We start from the raw sequence: 6,812 nt of genomic DNA on the forward strand, positions 1-6,812 counted from the left end.
TTTCTTATGATCGACATACTGTCAGTGCTTTACTTTCTAACGGAAAATCTGTGTCCTGGACCTCTAGTGCGGGAAGATGGCGGCTTGGCAGGATGCTTACATTACTCATGTGGGTATTCCGAACAGGATAATGCTTCGGAAGTTGACGCTATGTCATTTTTAGCAAGAATATCAGGTTTCTCTCTAGTCTTCTCCACCTAATCCTCATCCTTAGTGGCAAATGCCCCACTATCAATAATCTAAAAGATGGGTGCCGCGGACGGTTTCTGTCGCGAACTCACTAGTACGTACATCCAACGCCTTGTTTAGAGCTTATACAGCTGAATCAGTTTTCTTTTAGATTTCCCCTACAAATGTGCTAACTTCGATTCAGAAATACTTGGTAAACAGTACCCTCGAATACAACCAATCCAGATGTCAAAATTATGACAGCTCGTTGTTCGAATAATCATTTCCTGCTGAATGTACTTCAATCTGGAAGCTATAATACATGTTGATTTTCTACCAAAACTAAGTTACTTAGAAATCCTTTACTTAATAATTTGGAAAATATTATAAACTCTTAGCACAGGAAGAAAATTACAGACAAAAGATACAAACCCAACCGACTCCAACCGAAGCAACGCCATAAAGAAATAGTATTGCCAATACGCTCATGTAATATGTCTGTAGTACTATGTGATACAAGGAAAAATTTCCCTCCCTCAGTGACGTCATCAGCGTTAGCGACCACGACGCTACCAAAGACCTCTTACTAAAAGCACCTCATGATTCACGCAGAGCCCAGCGAATCAGAGCCATCTTCAGTTACACGCCGGAGCATGAGTAGGTTTGGCGGGAGATTCTTAAGTGATATTGATGTAATTGTGCTTCCTCATTGCTTTCGTTGTACGTAACTTGTATTTCTTCAATATTATGGATACTTTATGCAAAAAGGTAAGATCAAGACTCAGAGTAGTGTTGTAAATTATTACGGATTCGAAAATAGTGTTTTATTGCAATCAATTAGCTATACTTCAGAATACGGCGTAAGTAGGAGACTTACATATTATAAAGGCTGCCACTTAAAATAATTGCAAAAAACATGTTTTTATTGATAATACAAAGATAAATAAATAATAAAGATATTCCTTGCACCGAATATAACAAAATCAATAATGCAATAAAGGCGTAAGTTCCTACGTAGTATTCTTAAGTTCCAACCAATTAACAAACTTGTGACTGGTAAATTGACAATGTTTTGCCGCTTTATGTTGTTTCACCTCTGACGTTAAAGGTCTAGGATATCATATACATTTTAATTTCATGTGATTATCTGTCGTGCTTTTCTATAAATATTTCAGATGCCCAGGAAGCCAGTTTTAGTTTGAACTTGGCCAGTCACCATAACAATACTGTTATCCTAAATTATTTGTTATAAACTTTTTAAAATATGATTTGAAATAAATATAACTACACAAAACAAACGGTCAATGTTACTTATGTCCCGCCCACTATAGAGACATAGGCCAATTTTACACATATTTAGTATAACTTGTTGCTTCTTTGACAGGTTAGGTTTGGTTAGTTTAGGTTTTTGTTATAGCCTACCTTGCATATACGATTATAGCTCAACATTGGCAGCGATAAAAGTGAAATATTCGTTCAGTGGGCGTTGGATACTCTACATTCACCAATGTAGTTTATATAATATTTAATATTTAGACGAATGTCAATCATTTGTCATCATTAACCGTAAAAATTGCCAAAGACTGCAACCATTTTATTTTCATTTATTGTCTTGTTTTTATCGCCAACACGCACATAGTTTATAATATGTCAACAATGAACTTTTGGTACGACCGCGAACATAATTCCATCGACACACACTTATACTGTAACATTAATTTACATTGAAAATCGACATTAGCACAAACACATGTTCTGTATCGTAGGCCTCTGCTTGACAGTTAATTAGTGTTGCCGACGTATGGCTCCGGCTTGTAACTGAAGAAGGCTCTGGCAAGGCATACCAAAAGAATCGGCGATGTATGCAATTAAGGGGAAAACGAACTGGCCACCCTGCCCCATGATCTCCTGGCCTATACCTGTTTTTTTTTTTAAGATGGGACATGACAGTAGCGTTGCGATCGGAAAAAACAACTGAATGTCACATAGCGTGGTAAGCCTATTGCTATGGTAACAACGGTTGAGTTGCCAAAGTTACAGTTCCCACGTGGCGAGTGCTTAATAGCTCTCTTGGCGACATTTATTGTGCAAACAATGTTATCACAGTCTAAATATACAGTCGCGAAGCTCAATACTTAGGGAATATGCATCCATAGGTATTTGCTAACCACTAGGATCGCTACTATCGCCTCATTACAGACAATGTGAAATAGTACCGTCACAGTCTATTGTTCCTAGTACCCTCAACAACTCAAGCTTCGTGACTGTATATACTAGACTGTATAGACTGTGATGTTACCATTGATACGTTTCCTCTTTGATTCTCTGTCGATTTTTGCTTTGTTTTTTTATCTTCGCGTCAGTTGTCAATGTCGTCAGCCATTTAACGTCAATTGCTAGCTTCCATCAGCTGACACCGTGGTAGTCCATATCGGCAACTTAGCGCTGTAGTTCTAAGCTCGGCCGCCTAACTGTTATATCTCATCTTAAAAAAAAAAAACAGGTATAGTTCCCTCATAAGTGGTGCCATGTTAAATATCACTTGTGGGGTTCACACTTGTCTTGAGACAGTTGACTGAACAACAAGATATAATAAATTGAAAAAAAATGTATCGCAAAGTAAAGCACAGCTATAACTTACAGATTGATTTTGTTTTACGATAAAGATAATAAATTAAAACATATCGCAAAATAAAATGCATGTAGGGCTATACAGATCAATTTTACTTGATGATACGGGTAGGCCTACTCAGTGACATACACAGGATTTTGTCAAGGGGAGGTTATTATTAAAATTGCTTACAATTTACATTAGGCCTGTCGATATGTTATCAAATTATGGTTTATTTAACAATGCTCCCAACTGCAGAGGTTATATCAGCGTCGCCGGTGTGCCGGAATTTTGTCCCGCAGGAGTTCTTCTACATGTCAGTAAATCTACTGACATGCGTCTATCGCATTTAAATACACTTAAATGCCATCGACCTCGGCCGGGATCGAACCTTCAACCTCGAAGACAGAAGGCCAGCGCTATACCGACTACGCTACCCAGGCCGACTCGAGATTTTAAATTATTATTATTATTATTATTATTATTATTATTATTATTACTATACCTTTTCTAGTAGAACATATTTATGGATATTCTTATAAAATTTTTGAAACGTAATTTTTTCACAGTCATTCAATTTTTAATAAATTTTACCTTGTGTTTAATTTGGTACAATAAAATATGTTTGTGTCATTATTACACTTACACAATAATCTTATATAAGTTATACACGACTTTCATTTCAAAACTTTCCAGTCTAAACAACTAATTATTTAAATTGAATTCAATTTAAACAAAAAACGAATCGATTTAAATACTGAGGGGAAGTCTGAAACCAAGCTTAATTGCACTTTAGATGTCATTCCCCATCCCCAGCCACCTCACTTTGAATTTCAAATGACACATATTATATTTTTATTATTGATTATTTTGAGGTTTCGCAATAAGCTGTTTTTACGGTGATTGATTGTCAGCTCTTCGCCCAACCCCCAAGCTTGAGGACCACTCCTCATCGGCTATCCACGACTGCTTATTCAATATATTCGCACCTGAAAATTATTACATTTCTTCGATTGTTGCCGTCTTTTGTTTTTTTTTTCAGTGCCTTAAACTTACAGATGAAATACTTTGATAGATTTATTTTCATTCGGCACCAATAGTACTTTTGTACCGCTGTTCATTAAAAAAATATAATCCTCTGAAATTACACCATGACTTTTGGGACACACTGTAATATAGGTTAATAATAATGTGTAGGACTAAGTAATTTGTAATATATTGTAATGCACATTATGGTCTCAAGTGTTTGTGCAATAAATTCTATTCTATTCTATTCTAAATAATATGCTTGGCAGCGATCACAAATCTAATCTATTAAACCAAAGAAATATTAAATTAATTTTTATGCAGTTTAAAGACGCAGCTAAAATAGGAAGCATGAATCAATTACTACCAAAGAAAATTAAAGAATCAGACATAATATACATATCTATATCACACTGCCATTAAATATATGAAAAAGACCCACACTACTTGATTAATAACTATAAAAGTATTTCATTTTTAATAACAATATTGTTACCTTACGTAAGTTTTATAGTTTTCAGTAACATATATATAGCCGTTACTCAGTAAATTATAAAAATAAAGATCTAATATAAAATATTCTTTATCTGTGTCTACTTACTTAAAGCCCCAAAACGTTTCACTTTCATATCATCAGTATGTCATTATGTGTTGCATTAACAATAATAATATTTCATTTTTAATGGTAATAATATCATCAAATATTCTTAAGTTTTGTAATTCTTAATACCCAATACACAGCTGTACCCGGAAAGCCACAGACCAGAGAATCAGAGCTGTAAATTATTTTTTATACGTTATCAAAAAATTGCAGAAATGAAGATCGACATATTGGCATTATTATGAGAAAGAATCTGAGCCATCTGAACTCTATGTCAGCAATCCTGTAGGACATGGCCTTCATGTAATAGCCTATTGTTTATTGTAGTGTGTGTTTTGTTTTATTCTGAAATGCAACACGGCCGACTTGATGCTCGCTTCGCTTAAGGAAGCGAACATCAAGTCGGCCGTGAGTGCAATTAATTAGTTCTCAAAACTGACGTAAGATGGATTTTGGAAAAAAGGAAAATGATGTAGGAAAATTGACATTTCACTGAAAACTACTATTTTTCCGAAAAACTTTGGGTACCAAGCTTCAAAATGAGGGGTCATTTATTAAAATTCGTTTAGCCGTTTTCCCGTAATTTCCATTACCAGTTCAAATTATATATATATAGATAATAATATGTAGGACTAAGTAATTTGTAATATATTGTAATGCACATTATGGTCTCAAGTGTTTGTGCAATAAATTCTATTCTATTCTATTCTAATGTTTTAATTATGGAAGAAGAATCTTGAAAGAAATAAGTAAAAAGGTAGAGGTATCCGTATCCCCTTCACATGCCATGAAGGCAATTGGGGAGTATGGAGGTAGAGCCCCACGCTTTCTTGACCTCGGTACTAGAATGAGGTGGTGTGGTCGGCACCACGCTCTGACCGTCTTTTTCCCCCGGGAAAGACCCGGTACTCAATTTTATAAAAGATTGAGTGAACCTCGGGACCGTTCTAGAAGTTTGACAACGAGAAAATCTCGTTACCACCCGGGATCGAACCACAATCTAGTATATACAGTCGCGAAGCTTGGGGTGATATTTTACATTTCTCGCGATAGTTGCTAGCCGCTTGGAACGCTGTGTGTACTAGGAATAATAGACTGTCACTGCTATCGTGTTCTAATAGGGCCTACAGGCCGTAAGGTAGACCATGTGACTCGCTTAACCCGATCAAGAAGGGCGGCGTTTCAACCATATAAATTAATTGGAATGCATAAAAAGTAACTTATATTTCTCTAAAATGTAGTGTAATTGCATTAATAAAATTCAAAACAATGATTAGGAGACACTTCAGACATAATTCCTTGCGAGTTAAGGTGTAATACGGTATTATTTTTGGTGTGAAAATTGCGTTGTTCGTATGTGTAATAGACCTACCTGCCTTTATTTCGATTAAATATTGCGAAATTATTGTACATTCATTTACGCACGATTCAATAATTTTCAGTTGCACCGCACGAATATATAGATATGTTGAAATTATAGGTTATGTATACTGTCCCAGTTGCCCCTTTCTGTCTAATTTTAGTGGTCTCCAATGCCCTGCCATTCATATGGAAATATTATAGGTTATGTTTGCTATATCTTATATTCCTAAATTCGCAATTATACATTATAATTAAGCATAATGCCATGTATGATACTCCGCACATTCAATTTATCTGTATTTTAATACTACAATTGAGTACTGAATTATTGTATTTATCTACTACCTAAGAGACGAAGTAACAATCGTACGTACGCTAATTTCATAAGAGTAGTATGATAAATTTTCTGTCTTTATCAAGGAAGGTAGATGTGCTATATTAAAATCACAATATAAATTTTTTTTTATTAAACCTCAAAATAGCTTCCATTCTAAACTTAAAATGTTGATGCGAAAGGATTATGTTAACTTGTAAAATTCTCTTCACATTAAAATAACACAATTTTGTAATTATTTCTGCAACATTATGCAACAAGAAGTAAAGGGAACTTATGGACACATTACACTAAATAAAACTTAGCTATGATACGCAATAAAGTTATAATATAATAATTCACTAAGCTCCATACACTGAAATAGAAAACCCGAACATATTGTATATTACGGCCTGGTCTAGATCGAAAAGGCACTGACTGTGCCGTATTTCGCATTGTTGTGAAAAGTTGTTTAAATTGTGAAATGTTCGTTATCGGTTGTAGTAACTGTAAATGGCTAAAATACAATAATCTGAGTAATAATGTGGGACAAGGAGACGTTTGTTGCACTATAAATATTGTAAGAAAAAGAGGTCAGAGTTATCCTTCTTCCGAAAGATCCAGGAAGGTGAGTTTATAAAATATAATGGGTATACACTTTATGAAAATAATATATAAACCTTATGTATTTCGTATTTCAATAGTGGAAGGAAGGTGTTAATTTTTTCAAA

General features: G+C 34.7%; 1 long non-coding RNA gene across 1 annotated transcript in view; it reads right to left on the reverse strand.

Moving 5' to 3' along the window:
• Window positions 1–693, reverse strand: part of LOC138691087 (uncharacterized) — a 28,221-nt gene extending 27,528 nt beyond the window's left edge. The window contains exon 1 of the long non-coding RNA XR_011329746.1: window positions 601–693. This is a non-coding gene — a long non-coding RNA (uncharacterized lncRNA). The remainder of the gene's footprint in view (window positions 1–600) is intronic.
• Window positions 694–6,812: the final 6,119 nt, after the last annotated feature.

This window comes from Periplaneta americana, chromosome 2, assembly GCF_040183065.1.
Source record: "Periplaneta americana isolate PAMFEO1 chromosome 2, P.americana_PAMFEO1_priV1, whole genome shotgun sequence".
NCBI classification, from domain to species: Eukaryota; Metazoa; Arthropoda; class Insecta; order Blattodea; family Blattidae; genus Periplaneta; species Periplaneta americana.